Source organism: Stegodyphus dumicola, chromosome 2 (assembly GCF_044657685.1).
Source record: "Stegodyphus dumicola isolate Sdum_Otavi_A_Nest chromosome 2, ASM4465768v1".
NCBI lineage: Eukaryota > Metazoa > Arthropoda > Arachnida > Araneae > Eresidae > Stegodyphus > Stegodyphus dumicola.
The window spans coordinates 231,177,442-231,194,768 of NC_140769.1; the positions used below are offsets into that span (position 1 = coordinate 231,177,442).

The following is a 17,327-nucleotide window of genomic DNA, read 5'->3' on the forward strand; positions in this document are numbered from 1 at the left end:
ACCTCATTTATTTATTAATCGACCCTTTAAGGCAAGTTCAAAATGACGTCAAATATACTAAGTTTTTTAAATAAAATATCTCGGTCAATTTTTGTTGTTACGGGATTCGAAATTTAAAAAACATGTTTATTAAAAATAAATGTTATAAAATTTTTCTAAATGTAAGCATAGCCGTCGGAAAAACACGTAGAAAAATATATTTCGCAATTTACAAAACTAATATAAAAAAAAATCCCCTAATTAAAAAAATTTCAAAATGTGAATGTTTGCGAATTTTGAAATTAATATTGTTATTATTATTATTATTTTTTTAACATAAAGTGAATGTCTGCAACCAACGATTGAGAAAATAGAACCCGGTAAGGGTACTAACGCGGACAAGATACGAGTATATCAAAGGAGTATATAACGGAAATCGTTAAATATCAGTAATTTCCTGTCACTAAGGGTGGGTATTCCTCACATGTTGCCATTCATAAACCTCTTCAAATAGAAGTTGTGTAAACATCTTGAGATGAAATAGAGAGAACGAAATATCATCAAATTCTCATATTGCGTTATCGCTACTTGACTGCTGGAGATAACAACTATAGCTCCAGTGATTTACGTATATTTTTTTAATCGTCTGCGAGGAAAAAAAAAAAAAAAAAAAGTATTTAGGGAATGAATTGACGTAATTTCAAAAATATCTTACGAATTTCAGCATACGTAGCTTTAACGTAATTTTGACGTTAAGAGAACGAGAAGAATTAGATTACAGAACATTATTTATGTTTGATGGAATGGTGTCCACTTGTGATCTTAACTTCGATTAGGTGTTGAATTACATTTGTATCGTTTTCGGCTACAGTTCGCACGGAATAATGTTAGATCCAGATAAACCTCAGCGCGGTCATCATGCCACTTTCCTTCAACAATCAGATTACAGGTATTTCAGATAACACGTTTCCCGTACAAGTTATAATAATTATTTTTGCGAGTTTAAAGTAGAAATAATTACGTAATCAAAAATCAGAGTACGAATGACAAATTCCGACTCCTTCTCCCATAAAAAGTATTGCAACCTGAAAACTTATATTTGCAGTGTACTAATATTTTAACATTTCAAAGTAGAGTCTATCATTCAGAAAAGGGGGAAAAATGGCAATCTGAAAATTTTAGATGATAGTCTTAACACCTCGTAGAGCAATTTACCGCTAAAAATTTTTTTAAATATTAAAAATTTTAATAAAAAAAAAAAAAAACTGAAAGCTTTCAGATTTTATATTGCGACCAAAGGGACGCTTTTTTAAGGTTTTGTCTGTTATCTTTGTGTTCACTTCCACGCCTATCGAATTAATTTCCACCTTTTCGTTGCCCTGCGTTGGCAGCACGCTTTTGAGATTTGTCGTTCGTAGAATTCGGTCGTTAAAAGCGTAACTGGCCTATAACGGTTGTAATTCTTATTTTATAGCTTATCTGTATTGCTGAATTATTACTAAATGTTTACGTAAGAATGTTTTATTATTAAATGTATGCAGTTTGGTTTAAATAGACCAGGATATTTAAAATCGAAACTACATCATCCATTTCGGCGTCATTCTAACACACGAACGTAAACACTTTGTTTCTTTATCATATTCTTCCCAATTAAACCGTAAAATTCAATTCAACAGCAGTATCACAAAATAATTTAAAAAGAGCATACCTTTAGAATTTCCTATACACAGTCTCACGCGATGGAGATGATAAAAACGGTTCCCCCCCCCCCGTACAGTGTTGCCATTGCTCGCTTTGAAATACTTTGAGTTTGTTAATGTTGTTAATCAAAATTTCGTTAATGTTTTACAAAATATGAATTAGATAATAATACAAATTCCAAATTTGATCTTCGAAATGCTTATATTCGAGTGGAGGACTACGTTATTCAGAATTTGATGTCTGTAGGTACTGTTGTTTTTTCACAGACACATACACACATTCATGCAGATTCTTTTTATTTAATTTCTTTAAATATAATGTAAGACTCTAATATTTGGTGGCAACAGTTTGAATAGTGAAACACCGTTAATAGTGAACAGACGCAAAATGCCAAAAGGAAATTAATAGCCCTTCTGGAGTAACGGCATTTGGGCTTGAGATAGTTCTATAATCTCCCGTTCTACTAGATCGATTGTCGAAATTTAATTTATATTTTTCTTGTGTCGAAACCGCATCGAAGTAGATATGTTAGAACCTATGTAGAACAATGCTATATATAAATCTAATATATATCCTAATTCGCGCTTTCGAGACATGAAAAACGCAAGATGAATTTCGTTAGTCGGGCCCAGTAGATTGGAAGATATAGAATCCCCCCTACCTTTTTTGTGCAGAGTGTACCTAAACGTTTAAAGGCTTATTGTTTTGCTTCGAAAAGTAAAACGTTTAGCATGCACGCATTTAAATACGAAATACATCATTTATGAAGCAATCTTTTCCTCAAAGGTTTAAAGCGACAGTGAGCTACAGGCAGTCAAGATTTCAAAATTTATTTGGATGCCTGCCAAATATGGTAGCTATTTGATAGCCCGGAATTACTTTATGTGGAATGCATCTCCGATTAAAACTATTCAAATTATTCATCCAAGATTAAATCTTTCGATTAGACGCCATGGAATGCCTGTAATATAAATAGAAACTAGTTGCTACTGGTCTATAAAAAGCGGGCGATATGCGCATTTTTTACTGTTAGCATTGTGACGATACAGCTACTAGCACCACCCCCCCGCGGGCACAGGTGCTGAAGTATAACCGTATAACTTCCTGTTTGTTCGCGGAGGAAATGGACCATACCTGCAAAAGCAGGACTGCAGATAAAACCCCCTGGGAGTTTCCGGACACAAGGAACTAATTTTCGCAGATAACAAAACGAGTGAAATCTTTGTGTAAGAGTTCTTCATGTGATTTTGAGGTGACAGGACGCATCTTTTACGTTCTAAACCACGCTAGTGGTTTCTGTCGAACAATAGCTTTTTATGCTGTAACTACAGTAAAAAGGACGCTTTTTGTGTCCAATCTGCGTTAGCGGATATTGTATGATTTAGGGCTGTAATGATCAGTTTATTTTTATGTTTTAATCAAGAAATCTATTTTAGTTTATCAAATAAATAATTTAAAAGACAACCTGTCTTTCTTTCACCCGACACGGGTGTCCTGACGTTACAGCTATAATAAATGGTGGCAGCGGTTCAGATGAGAAAATCCATGCAGAAATTACAGACCGTCAGGCTCTAAAATTTCATCTCAAGATTGTGGGACAGTCATTGTCCGGATATCAATAGTGTTTTGCAGATATTACAGACCGTCAGGTTCTGAAGTGCAACACTAAAAGTTACGAACATCAGTTCGAAAAAGTGATTACAGCTCTCCGAAGTGACGAGATAAGAAAATCCATGCAGAGATTCCAGATCGTCCGAGTCTGAAATTCATCTCGAGTTTGTAGGACAGCATCATCAGTGTTTGCAGATAGTACAGACCGCCAGGCTCTGAAGTGCAGCACGAATTTACGAACATCCGTTCGAAAGGTGATTTACAGCTCTTCGAAGTAGGGAATAGAATCCACGAAGAAGTTACGGACATCAGTCCAGAAAAAGAGGCACGACAGTCTCCTAAAATAAGCTCATCTTTAAAAGCGGTGATAAAGGTGCTACTTGTGCGATCATCTTTTGTGTTCGAGAAAATTTACCGCAGTGAGCGTGTGGGACAATCATTGTCCGAAGATCAGCAGATCATTGTGATGTGTAGGGTACTGAAAAAGTGATATGTAGGTGATCACCCTTGTGATCGAGAAAATTTAGATCATCAGATCTTGTGTGTGTGCGTTATAGGTGCCTGGATCATCAGTGTCCATAAAATCTTAAATTGTGAGAAGCGAAGTCTCCAATCCAAACGGGTAAGTACCTTGGATTTTTATATTGAGGCAGTAAAGTAATTTAATTTATTTCTGTAAATCAGTATGTAAGTTCACATAACTGTTTTAAGTCAACTTGTTCCTGTAAAGCTTAAAGAAATGTGCTTTTTGGGTTTTATGTTACAATAAGAAAGTATAAAATTTAGAATTTAAACCTGTATTAATAGATTTTTTTTAATATCTGAAATGCTAATGTGTTGTGTTTAAATTAAACTTATATATTGGATTGTGTAAAGGAGTAGAATTACTGTAACTTGAAGATTTTAATGTTAGGTGGCATTCTGACATATCATTTCTAAGACGTTTTGAATGTTATAAATATTAGAATTTCAGTTAAAGTGTGTCAAACTTTTATTTGTGTAAGAACTGAGAATTTTTTTTTTTTTTTCTATTGAAGGAGTAAAAGAGGAATGATAAAACCCCCAGTATCTTTCCTTTTAACTGTTGTCATATTAATGTTAATCACTAGCATATGGAGAGGTATTGTGTAATTTATTGTATTTCTGAATGCATATTTTAACATATCCCAAATTTTGAGGAAAGTATATTGTATTATCATAAGCAAGTGTGTTTTACGCAACTGAATTTAAAGCTTTTCAGAGGATAATATTATTTGTAGTTTCATACGTCCTCAAGTAGACAATTTTTGTTTTTATTTTTATTTTTGAATGCATAATGTGCATATTATAGTGTAAACTGTCTTGTTTTTGTCTAACATCTGTAAAATAGGTTGTGAAAAAAATTATAAAAGTTTAATTTTTACTCTCTCTTGTGAAAATGATATCTGTTTAAATCAATTGTATGTATCTGTAGTGTGAGGGAGCTAAAATTGTTAGGATCATAATTTTGGTTATATCATGGCATTCTTAGCAAAAGTTAGGAAAGAGGATCTTAAATCCTTGGCTGAAGAGTTAGGGGAAAAAGTTAGCCCTGAACTTAGGATATTGGATTTAAGACAGCTGATTATGGGAAATGAATACTATGAGGAGGAACTAGTGAAAGGCCTGTTAGAAAATAGCACTTCAACGAGGCTTGAGAGAGAAAAAAAAGGAGCAAGAAAGAATTAGAAGAGAAGAAGAAGAAAGGCAAGAAAGAATTAGGAGAGAAGAAAAAAAGGAGCAGGAAAGAATTAGAAGAGAAGAAGAAGAAAGGCAAGAAAGAATTAGGAGAGAAGAAAAAAAGGAGCAGGAGAGAATTAGGAGAGAAGAAGAAGAAAGGCAGGAAAGAATTAGGAGAGAAGAAGAAGAAAGGCAGGACAGAATTAGAAGAGAAGAAATGGAATTTGAATTATCCAAGTTACGTTTACTAGCCGCTAACGTAAATGACTCTGAAAATGGTGGGAATGAAGAAAATGGACTAAAAAAAAGCCGATACGACCTAAAAAAAATGATGCTAAAATTTGATCCTGAAGAGAACGATATCAGTTTGTATCTAGTCATGTTTGAGCGCCAAGCAAAGCGTGCGAATCTTCACCAATCAGAATGGGTTTCGGTTTTTTGACAATTTTGCCAACTGACATAGTTCAGCTGATTATGCGAGAACCAGAACAGCAGGCTTATGATTACGCTTATATAAAAGGGATACTGCTTAAAAGGTTCAAACTTAGTCCAGAAAAATTTCGCATCAAATTCGTGCAATCTCAGAAACACCCCCAAACCACTTGGAGAGATTTTGCCTTTGAATTAAGGAATTATTTTGAAGAATGGATTGCAGGTTTGGAAGTTACGGGTTTTGAACTTTTAAAGGATCTCATGATAACGGACCAAATGAAGCGTCGTGTAAATGCCGAAGTGCGGCAACATTTTATTGACGAATGGTCGAAGATAACGACTCCAGAGAAATTAGCGGAAATGCTAGAAGAATATGAAAATGTGCGTGAACCCCGGAAGAAGATCTCTCCTGTTCATAGTTCGGAGTCAGAAAGGGGAAATACAAATAATTTAAATTCGAGGGATCCGAAAAAGTATCACCAGTGTGGAGGGGAAGATAGATATGCCTCTGACAGAAAGGAACATCTCCGGAATCAGGATGAGCGTCAATTTGATATGAGAAGACCAATTAAATGTTATTCTTGTGGGTCAACCCAACACTTAAGGCCTCAATATCCGGAAATTAAAAGGGATCTCAAAACTCCGTTTATTGTAAATAGAGTCCAGGAGATTGAAGAGGATTGTTTAGCCCCGTATCTAACGATGGCTAAAGTGAACGAATTTGATCTTCCAGTTTTGAGAGATACCGGGTCATGCATTGACGTAATTTGCAAGAAAAATCTCACTCCTTCGATGCTGACGGGCGAGACTGTTTGGGTAAAACACCCGTTTGATGAGGCCCCAATTTGTGTACCCTTAGCAAACGTTACAATAGAAGGAACTTTTGGCCAAGTAACAACAAAAGCAGCGGTCACTCGAAATGAATTGGAACATTATCTGTTAGGAAACACAACCGCCGAAAAATTAGCCGTAGATCAACACGATAAACTTTTCTTTCAGGTGAAAACAGGTATTCGAGCTCCGAGTCAATCAAAGAATGAAATGGGGAAAAGTTGTCCACTGGAGTCTGAACGCGGCGAACTCGAACCCTCAAGCGAAGTTTCTCCCAGGACTTAAAAGAGAAGGGCTAGCTCATAGAGCTTTTTCCCCTGAAACAGGCAGCGGGGAGTGATGACGTAGCCATAATGACACTGAACGCGGAGATGCAATTGATAACATAGAAATTAGTGTTTTAAATTTGAAGAATCAGCGTTTAAAATGAGCTGTGTGTGAAAGACAGTTATCATTTAGAAGAGACAATGTTACTGTAGTATGCGTTTTACACTGAACATTAAAAAATTTAATTTAACAAATTTTAAAATAACAAATAAAATACGCTACTCTTAACATAAAGTTCCTTTTTTTTTAATTTGCAGGGATTGTTTTTAAATGCCTGTTTATTTCTAATCATTTCTTTATCTGAGATTTAATTAAAAGAACTCTACTACTGCTTCTAAGATAACTATAATAACAGCTTTTTACAATTAATCAAAAAGCAACCTTAAATTGGCATAGTTTTCAAAATTTCTGCTAATCTGAGTTTCAGCCTAATTGTAAATTTTACATTGGTATATTTCCCGATTCAATATAATAACATATATATTTTTTAATAATTTTGTAACTTAGGCTTACATCAATATTACATTTAAATAAATGCATGTAAGATTGTTATTTTAATTTAGATAAAACAACTTTACTCACAGTACCTAAAAAAAAAAATTATTTAATTTTTCAAAAGTGGGGGTTAAGGAGGCAGGTCTTCTTATGTCAATTACTTTAATTTTATATTATTATATTTTATCTAGAATGCTAAGCTAGCACAACATCGAATCAATAATAACACAGGATACAATAAAAATAACTTTAACAATAACTTAACAAAATTAGTTCTCTTTTGAAATATGCTTTACGCTATTAACTTCTAAAATGTCATCTACAAATACTTCAAATCAAAACATATTATATATGCTTTCTTGTACAGTCACAATGCAACTACCTCTGCAAAATAAGCGAATTGCTTCTCTGTTAACTTCAGGATAACATTTCTCCAGTTTATTAATTAAAGAGCCAATTACATGCTTCCCTTTATAGTAACCTGTACCGTGAACTGCACAAAATATATTTTCGAACTCGTAAACTGTATTCATCTATGAATGGGAAGGTGTAGTCAAACCTCCAATCTATTAATAAGTCCAATATTTTAATTAAGAATGAATAATTTAATCCATTCTGAATTAAAATATTGGTTCATCAGCACTATTTTTAGATATTGTTCCCAATGATGGGTCTTTGTTTCGCACACGGTAGGCAATATAACCTGTAACATATGTTAATGCTTCTTTTTCGGCGGTCGAAAATTGTCTGGCGGAATTCAATTCTAATTCCCAAGATATAGGAGAAGGTTCCATAGGAAAAAGTGGAAGCCATAAGAAAAAGCGGTTTCTCAGTAATTTGAAGCAGTGCGCTAAATCTGCAAAAACCCATATTTTTTTTTCGTTTGCAATACTGTATTTGGAAACTGAGAACTATTAATCGAAATCTGTAACTCTTTCCACAAAGTACTAGATCATCCTAAATCAGACACTATTGCTTTCCCTTCTACTCCAGATGATTGTGTTTGCGTGCGTGATTATGGCAAAGCCTCGAGGGCTATTTGCCTAAGGGAAGGGATGCCCTCGTGAAGGACTTTCTAAGGGAAACTGGCTCGTATACACGTTACACATGGGAAAAACCACGAAAACGCCCATGCAGCCAGCCCGTTCGCGGGATTTGAACCTCGTACCGAACTACCAGTGTTCAGCGACTTTTCCGCCCAGCCCCAGATGATTGAATATGTCTTTTTCATTCGAGTGTTAAAATCAAAAAATATTGGTTGTTTCCACTGCGAAATGAGACCTCTGATTAAACCAAACTGCACTTTTTGAAAAAGGACCGAGAATTTGGTCCAGTTTAGAGTCATAGCTAAGTTTAGAATCTATATGCATTTCGTCGAAACCGAGAAGGCATATTTTTTCTACAGAGTTTAAATATTCACATCGTTCCTTCATTACAGGAAGAACATCACTCTGAATTCTTGAACTACATGAAAATTTAGCGCACCATCTCCTTAATATGTTAGTGCTAGGTAAAGGAATTCCCAATTTTTTCTTACCAAAAACGTTCCTTATAGATGACAGAGCTCTTATGACAATGCAACGTGAAATATCTTCACTAGTCCACCTGATTTTTTCCTTCTCTTCTAGCAATGCGTTAATCTGCGTCTTTGTAAAAATATGCTTTAGACCGTTTTTCCTAATTCTCCGATCCGTGCTATTTTTTCCTAAATTTCGCTGTTTGGGATTTTAATTTCTAAATTTCCGATACAAATTTCTTTATAGATGTCGTCCACCTTCTTTGTCGCTGAGCAAACATTCTAAAATTTTTCTTTTCTCTATTTTTCAATATTTTATTACAATTTTCTAAGGATATTATTTTGTTCTTCAAATTATCAATACATTCTTGTTTATCTTTACACTTAGGGCATTCAGGGATATTTTCACTTAGGACATTGTCACTTGTGCATTTTATTTCAAAATCATTGACATTTGATTTATTATTGTCAGCTTCAATTTCGTTCTCAGCTTCAAAATAAATTTTCTTTGGTATTAATTCATATAGTTTTTCAAAACCACTCTGCATTACTTTTCTTTTCAAATGTCTCCGATTTCTTGGTGTTGTTTCGTTTATTGCATTCGATAAATTTACTTTCGGCACAGTATTGCATTTCAACAGTTTCTTTTGCGGCAATCCAAGCAAGCGATTTCTTATGTCATCTTCATAATCACTGCACAGAAAATGTTCGCCATAAATTCTTGCGTTTTTCACATTAATAGAATCCTGTCTTCGACATTCATGTATCCATTCTTTCGTCAAAAGCAAATTGTCCTTTGGGAAAGCATGAAATACAATATCTCTTCCTTTCGTATTTCTATAAGCGTTACGGCACGTTGCTACAGCACAAGAAGCCATATTACATAAAGGATACTTTAAATATAGAATTTAAAAGGAAAGCTCACTAAAACTATATCTATATATATACAAATTATTAAATATTTGCATTATTAGAAAACAAATATGTATGATTAAAATTAATTTGGGATATGCGACCTCCAGAAAATAGTTTCGCATGTGAATGAAAGTACAGTTTTAAACGCGCGAAATCAGAGCAGGTGCAACACGGACACGTCAGATTACTTCCAATTCATCCGCTCCATGAGGCTCGCGTCGGCGAGGAGTCGAACAAAGAAATGACCTAGCCCTTCTATTTATTCCTGGTTTCTCCCCTCATTATAGAACGGGGTAAAGTCTTGTCTCAAACACAAAGGATAGAGAAAACCAATTTCTTTCTTCCTGAAACGAAAGTGAATGAACTATCACTGCCTACAATAAAATATTCTTTTATAGCGGACCTACAAAAGAAAAGTGACGTTGTAAAGCCATCTTGTGACTTAGTCGCGTTAAACGATCACAGTAATTCTTTGGGAAAGGTTTACAAGTTAAGAATTACCTTTTCGGTTCGGCACGAACAAGAAACTGTAGATAAGCTAAATGACGTATCGTACCAACCAGACTCGGGAGGTTTGCGTATGCCTAAAAATCCCGTAGGAGAATTGGCCAAGACACCGAGTAGTGTAAATTTACCATTGAGAGATTATCACAAACGGAAAGTTAAAAATCTGCAAGGTTTCCCTTTTCAGCCTGGCTAGATATATAATTAATATTAAACTTAGAACTGTATATTGTATATTACATTTTTCAGAAAATTATACGTTCTTTATTTGTATGTGTATAATTAAGTTTATTTCTCAGTATTATGTTGATTATATGTTTTTTTTTACTGGCCTCAATATAGTTCTTGTTATGTTTATCCTTGGTACTTAGCCCAGTGTTGTTGTAAAATGTATTAATGCTAATAACTGCTAATTAGTTTACTTGAAAATTTGCTGTGGTAGCTACCGTGAATTGGAGTTCTGAAAACCCCCGCCCCCCGGGGAGAAAAGGGGTTGTGACGATACAGCTACTAGCACCCCCCCTTCGCGGGCACAGGTTCTGAAGTATAACTTCCTGTTTGTTCGCGGACGAAATGGACCATACCTGCAAAAGCAGCACTGCAGATAAAACCCCCTGGGAGTTTCCGGACACAAGGAACTAATTTTCGCAGATAACAAAACGAGTGAAATCTTTGTGTAAGAGTTCTTCATGTGATTTTGAGGTGACAGGACGCATCTTTTACGTTCTAAACCACGCCAGTGGTTTCTGTCGAACAATAGTTTTTTTATGCTGTAACTACAGTAAAAAGGACGCTTTTTGTGTCCAATCTGCGTTAGCGGATATTGTATGATTTAAGGCTGTAATGATCAGTTTATTTTTATGTTTTAATTAAGAAATCTATTTTAGTTTATCAAATAAATAATTTAAAAGACAACCTGTCTTTCTTTCACCCGACACGGGTGTCCTGACGTTACAGCATCATCGTCTTTCGCAATATTGATTGAAGATTAAGAAATGTTTAATTCTTTGTCACATCAGCTTTTATTTTGCTGATTAGATCCTTTTGTGGAGATTACCCGAAAACTTTTCATAAAATGTCTTTCTGGAAATCATTCATACGCAGCCTAATTTTTAAATATTATACCGCGCTAATTTATTTTATTTGTCCTTTAATATTTCTTTTAAAGAAAACATGCTTACTTACTTTTACTTCATGATAAAGTATTCAGGCCCTTAATTACCTTTATTGCACACTTCCAAATTTTCTAGCTTGTAATGTATGGCTTACACGCTAGTTAGTTTTAACATATGGAGCACGATGAATAAGCTTTTTAATTTATCATCCTTATCATAAAAGTGTTTTGCCAAAATCAGCGTCAGAGTAAAACGTTTTTCAAGGTTATAAAGCACTTTTGTAAATTAGAATGTTCTGCGAACCATTTTACTCTTGCCCCTTCGAAAGTGATTTTTAGTATATGTTATAAGGTATTTCTCTCACTTCCCTAGCGTGCCTTCGTGGTGTAGTGGTTCTGCACACTGAGCCGGTATTTCCGTAGTTCGATTCCCAGCGAAGGCGGTTGCATATTTTTCACCTTTTCTGCTTCCAATTAACCTAATGACTCTACACTGTTATTACCAATATACTTATATTTAAAAAATAGAATTAGTTAAAATTAATTTAATTTTATATTGGTATTAAATAATTAAGTTAAAAATTTTATATTTGTTTTTAATTAATTATAATTTGAATAATCTTATTAACTGAAAATTAAATAGATATTGATACTCAGATTAGTGAAATCGGTGAGCCTGCCGATTCTTGAATAGTTGTTCTATGTTTGGATGTATGCTAAGAAACACCACAGTCATAGATTAAAAAAATTAAAAATCCTTCCTTTGTTGCTAAGACTAGAGTTAGTTCGTAGAGAGGGTAATCGGTAATAAATTTCACAACATGTTAATCTCAGGAAGAAAAACCGATAAACGATTGCCATGAATAATTTCCAGACCCTGACGTTTTAAGCTATAATGGGTATGTGCAGTTAATTTGAATTTAGTTAATTTATTTATTTGCCTTTTGGAAATCTAGGAGGAGCACATGAGGAGACTTCGAGGACCATTCGTGGTCCGCGGACCACAGATGCAGAAATGCTTGCTTAAAACGTCATTTTATCTGAGCTTCTTAAAAGCATTTTGCAATACACTGGAACCTGAGATCAGGAACGTCTCCCGACACCAACAATTCAGTTCCCCCAAAAAATATCTGAACAAAAACCGTCTAAGGTGACGAACGCTATATCAAGTTACGAACACTAAGTTGGCAACAAATGATTTTCAAAAATGCTTCGAAATAAACTATACTACAGAATCAACATTCAGAGACACGAAAACATCATTTTAATACATTTCGTTGTTTAACTCTCATTAATAAAACCTAGAAGACAATAATTTAGAAGATCATGAATTCGGCCTATAGGAAATTATGGCCAAATTGTACTACAGACAGAGACATTGAGAGTTAGAACTTTTTAAACTACGATATCATGTTTTCAGGTTTGGGCCAATGGCCTTGATTGGGCTTGCAAGTTAACAGTTAGCCCACAAAGTTACTTGAGGACCATGAAAATAACCTCAACAAAAAAGACATCAATAGCAGCACCGATTGTGAAGGAAATGTCTTCAGGAAAGGAAGATGATCTTAATTCTTCGATCATCGAAATTTCTGGAAAAGAGGGCGACAAAATGCAGTCTTCATTTAACAATATCACCCTGATAAAGCATTAGCAAGTTACAGTGATAATGCCATGTCTAAGTTCAGAAATATTTTAGAACAGAGGCAACAATGAATCAGACGATATTAAAGTTTTAGTGAAACTGGAACACAAGGAGAGTCAAGTGCTCAGAGACAAATAAAAGACGAAAGAAGATGCTTTAAAAAAAGACAGCTGCATGGAAAGGGATTCCTCATTTAAACAACGATAGCTCTTTTTTCTTCCTCATCACTTTATTTATGCCATCATTCACACTCTCTTATGCAGGTACAGTAAAACGTTTCATCTGGTTTATCTATTTAATATTGTGTTTGTCTTTTTAGTCTCAAATTTAATGATTTTCATTGGTTTTGCGGTACAGACTTGTACTCAAAATACTGTTGTAATGTTTACATAAATAATGATCTATGCTTCAAGAACAAATTAATCTATTTTACATTAATTCCCATGAGGAAAAAAATTTCGCGTAACGAATTTTTTGGATGACGAACGGCTTTCAAGAACAATTTAAGTTTGTGAACCAGAATGTCGTGAATAAAATAGATACGTAATACTATACAACAGCTCAATTACAAAATTCCTGATTTGCGTGCACTACCATTTATAGCTGAAATAAAATGCAGTATGTAAAAATTGACAAAAAGAGCAACCATAGCGTAAATTTTTAATAAAACTCACATTTTTAGATTTCCAGGGTGATCAGACATATTTTTTAAGAGCTAAAATTGTTTACAATGGCAGTAGGAGAATCACAGCTACGGAATCATCCTTGAAATACATAGAGCTTTATTCAAAATCTATGCCAATATAAAATTTCTTTTTTTTAGCAGATTTAAAATTTTACATCAGCGTGTTTCTGTTCCACTTAAAATTTAAGAATTGTGAGAAAGTTATATAGTAATACATTGCAAATATGTTACAAATGTTCTTTATGCTTTGAATTGCGCTCTCATAGAATAATGAATCCTTAAATCTTTAAGTATTTTACGCCCATCCACCATCCGAGGGGGGCTACAGAAACAAACACTGCAATTTTTAAAATTAAAATTATGTTTGAGTTGGCAGTAGTAGATACTACTTTTATTAAAGAAGTGAAACGGAATATTTTATGGCATTTTTATGTTATTTAATTAAAACGTTTTAATGACAACGTTTCTTTGAGATGTTGACCTCTAACTGAATTGTTTAGGTTGCACGTTCCACGCTTATTTTTTTAGTCTCGAAAATAGATCTCCTCTTTATCATAATAACATCTACAATGAAATTCTTCTTCTTCTTTTTTTTTTTTTTTTTTTTTTTTTTTTTTTACGAACATATCTGCTTCTTGCTTTTTCCTACGTTTTCATTCTTCTTAACAATGTATATCTGTCCATTTTCTTAAAGAATGTAAATTATTATTATCTCTTTTTCACTTATTAAAGTTAGCACCCCCATTTTCAGGGTTAATTTATGCAGATGCACTCATCTGCTTCAAACTTAAGTGCGCAATTAAATCACTAGTTTGTTAGCTATAATTAATCTATTTTTGTTTCTCTGTAAATGAATTACTTTTTGGCTTTGCTTCAAAAGGCAATTTCTTTGCTTTATTCGCACAGCTATGAACTGCGATAACTTATTCCTTTTCCTTCTGTGGGAATTACTGCTTTCTTAGCTTTATCCGTACAATTATAAATTGCAATAGTTTGTTTATTTCCATTTTACCGAAATTATTAATTTCCGATTTTTTATATACTAAAAATTAGGTAATTGATAATTAATTACCTTAAATTCTGTTTAACAATTCCTAATAAACTATTTTCGCTTTCAGAAGTGGTCCTCTTAGGAAGGTGGTCACCACGAGAAAGGTCTCTGTATCTAAAAACTGAAAAGCTTATTGTCTTACTATGATATAGCACTTTAGTATACATATAATTAAATTTGAAAAAAAAATCGATCATATGGTGCAATCATTTCCTCGAAGAGAGAAATATCCAGGACATAATTTTATTCCCGAGGAAAGAAAAATAAACAAAAGCAAAAGGGAGTTCCAACAAAGAATGCTTATTTCAATTTCACTCGCGATTAAGTTAAATTTATAGTGTGATTAATTCACCCGTTTCATCGAATATTGCATTGCCACTAACAGCTGAAAAGTGAAAGTAGTTAATTCTAACTTGAACTCAGAGAAGGAAAAAATAAGTCTTAAGAAGTGAAAATGAAAATGGCAAACCAATATTATGCATATTTCGCTTTATTGCATTTCATTTGGTATCGCATTTCACTATTTGTTTTTCTTCTTTTTGCAAATCTAAAGTTTATGGCAACTATGCATCGGGGTAATAGACCTAAGAACACCGGCATTATTTAATCAGCAGCATTTTTGTTAACTATTTAAAACTGTGGTTAATTCACAGAATATTTCGAACATTTCCATTACTATTACATCGACATTTCGTTAGATTCGTTGATTATTCATTTCATGAATTTTCTTTTTGGCGTTTTAAACACTCTTTCCCAGAAATTTTGGAGTGTTGTGTTATATTGCATTTATCATCCTTATATCCTGTTATATTGCATTTATTAATCTTAGCAAGTGTTTGCATGAAATATTACTCCGCTCCACAATAGCGAATATCAATCTTAAGACCATCAGTGACCAATTTCTTTAACGGTACTGGTTCCTTGTAACTTTATCTAAATTTATTGCGCAGCCAAGACCGCATCTAAATTTATTGCGCCAATATGTTAGGGACATATAGTGTTCCGTGTGTACAGGTTCGTAATGAATTGAATGCACACAGAACCAATAATAGCATGATAAAATTTATTTTACCAAAAGAAACAATTCACAGTTCGAGAATTTTCCACGAAAACACTCGTACAGCTCTTCTCGGCATCATAGAGTGCTCTTCAAACAACCGAGAACGTTAAACACAGTGCATTGCAAAGCGCATCTTAAAAGACGAGGCTCCTACGGAGATTGAACTAAATAACTGAAGGCTGATGCTCTTTCCGGTCTTATAGAGTTTTTCCTCTGGCCGCCAAGAAATCTCTAGTATCTTCTATTTCTTGAAATTACTGGAAGGCGTGTACGGTTAAAGTTACATATAACGGTCAGATGCGGTTACAGTTAAATATAGATGGCTGGCTTGGTGGCTGCCTCGTTTTGTGTTAGACGGGCCTTCCTCTTTGTGGCCTTATGGCTGATATGAATCGGCTAGGGGGGGGGTCGGGGCTGCGCCTACAACAACAACAACAACAGTTAAATATAGATATTAATTACAGTTATTCAATTATAATATTAATTTCTTATACAGGGACTGGACCGAAATGTCGGCAAAATTGGCGACTTTTGGCGGTTTATTGCCAAATTTAGAGACAAAAATTAGTCCCCAGCTTGTAAGGATCCTAAGTTTTATGCAAATTGTCTTGCTAACGCCCAAGTACTTAAGTTATGGCTTTTTGCCAAGCGGGAGAGAGAACGAGTTTTAGGAAGCAAGCCGCTTGCCACTGCAGTTTTACGAGTTTTTACTCGGTTGCTGGTTGCCTTTAAGGCCAGAGGTTTAGGCCTCTTGATATTTGCAAACGTATTGTAGTTTCAGCAGCTCGGTGTACTACGTACCTTTTTTTAAATAAAGGCCAGTCTTAGTGCTAGGCTTTTGTATACTAATTCAAAGTTAGCTTTTAGTTAGAGTTTTAGTGGAATACAGAGACAATACAGAGACTTCGGAATACAGAGACAAGTGGTTGGTCTCTGTATTCCGAAGTTCGGAAGTGCCTGTAAAGTATTGAAAATAAAGGGTTTCGTATACCCTTCCTGCTTGTGTCGTCTGTTATACACAAATCTTGAACATAGCTTGAGTAAGCTCCCTGCTCTTATTCAGGGCATTCTATGTTTCCAAAGCAAATCAAGAGAAACACAAGTCCTGACAAACTTGCCGATTTCTTGCCAGTTTACCCAGATAGCTATTTATTTTAATGTTAAACAGATTTGCTTCTGTAATCTTATTTTTACGGCAGAGCCTCACTCTTCAGAATTTCATGTTACATTATACAAAAAATACTACAGTTTTAAACATAATTTCACTAAATTATTTACCTATATACAAAAATTCGTAACAGTATGCTGACTGCCAGTGATTATCAAATCATATGGTACTACTGACTGTCTAACACAGGATTACCCTTTTTTTAGGGTCCAACCCAAGACATACTTTTGAAATTATTTAAAAGTCTTAACATTTTACTGAAACATTAAACTTTATTTATTCAGTAGTATTGTTCACTAGACATGATTTTTCCAGAAATGGTTTGTTTATTTTAATTACATCATAAAATTCACAACAAGAAAGTTCTGAATTAATTTGAATATTTAGCAAATGTTTAACAGTAGATACTGAAAGTCTACCCCTTTCTGCAGGCCAAATGTTCCCCATCATTGAAAAAACTCTCTCAATTGAAGCAGATGTCCCAGGCAAAAGACACTGCAAACTCAACTATTTAAAAAATATTTCAACGTAAAATATCAGTCTTTTGAAACACCTTGAAAATTGCTTTCCATTTCTCTTCAATAGTATCTGGTACTTT

General features: G+C 34.2%; 1 long non-coding RNA gene across 1 annotated transcript in view; it reads left to right on the forward strand.

Annotated features, from left to right (window-relative positions):
• Window positions 1-800: 800 nt before the first annotated feature.
• Window positions 801-17,327, forward strand: part of LOC118181288 (uncharacterized) — a 73,273-nt gene continuing 56,746 nt past the window's right edge. The window contains exon 1 of the long non-coding RNA XR_015039806.1: window positions 801-928. This is a non-coding gene — a long non-coding RNA (uncharacterized LOC118181288). The remainder of the gene's footprint in view (window positions 929-17,327) is intronic.